Source organism: Macrobrachium rosenbergii, chromosome 56 (genome assembly GCF_040412425.1).
Source record: "Macrobrachium rosenbergii isolate ZJJX-2024 chromosome 56, ASM4041242v1, whole genome shotgun sequence".
In the NCBI taxonomy this organism is placed as follows: Eukaryota; Metazoa; Arthropoda; class Malacostraca; order Decapoda; family Palaemonidae; genus Macrobrachium; species Macrobrachium rosenbergii.
This window is the reverse complement of record NC_089796.1, coordinates 23018187-23018594: the sequence shown is the minus strand read 5'-3', so window position 1 is coordinate 23018594 and position 408 is coordinate 23018187.

Here is a 408-nt window from a genome sequence, read left to right as displayed (position 1 = left end):
TTGGTACTTTGGCTTGACTTTGACAGCCTTGCTTAGTATAAAAAGCTAGGTCAAGTGCAAAACTATGGATAGTATACCACGAATTTCTTAAATTGTAGGTAGTAATGTAATTCAAAGATTTTTAATCTGCTTGTGTCCAGTATTACCAATAACACTACTATACTTAACTAAAGCCGAACAAAAACCCTGAAACAGCTGGGCTGACTTCAAATATCGATTATCTTCAGATAAGTGTATTATCTGATTTTCTTATTGCTGTTGACAATGTCCCTCTGTAGAGGCGGAAGTCCCGTCAATGCACCACATGACTTGGGGTCTTTGCAGCCTCCCTTTGGCCACTACCTGCAACTGCTTTCATTCCTTTTACTCTTCCTCTGTACGTATTCTCTTCCATCTTACTGTCCACCT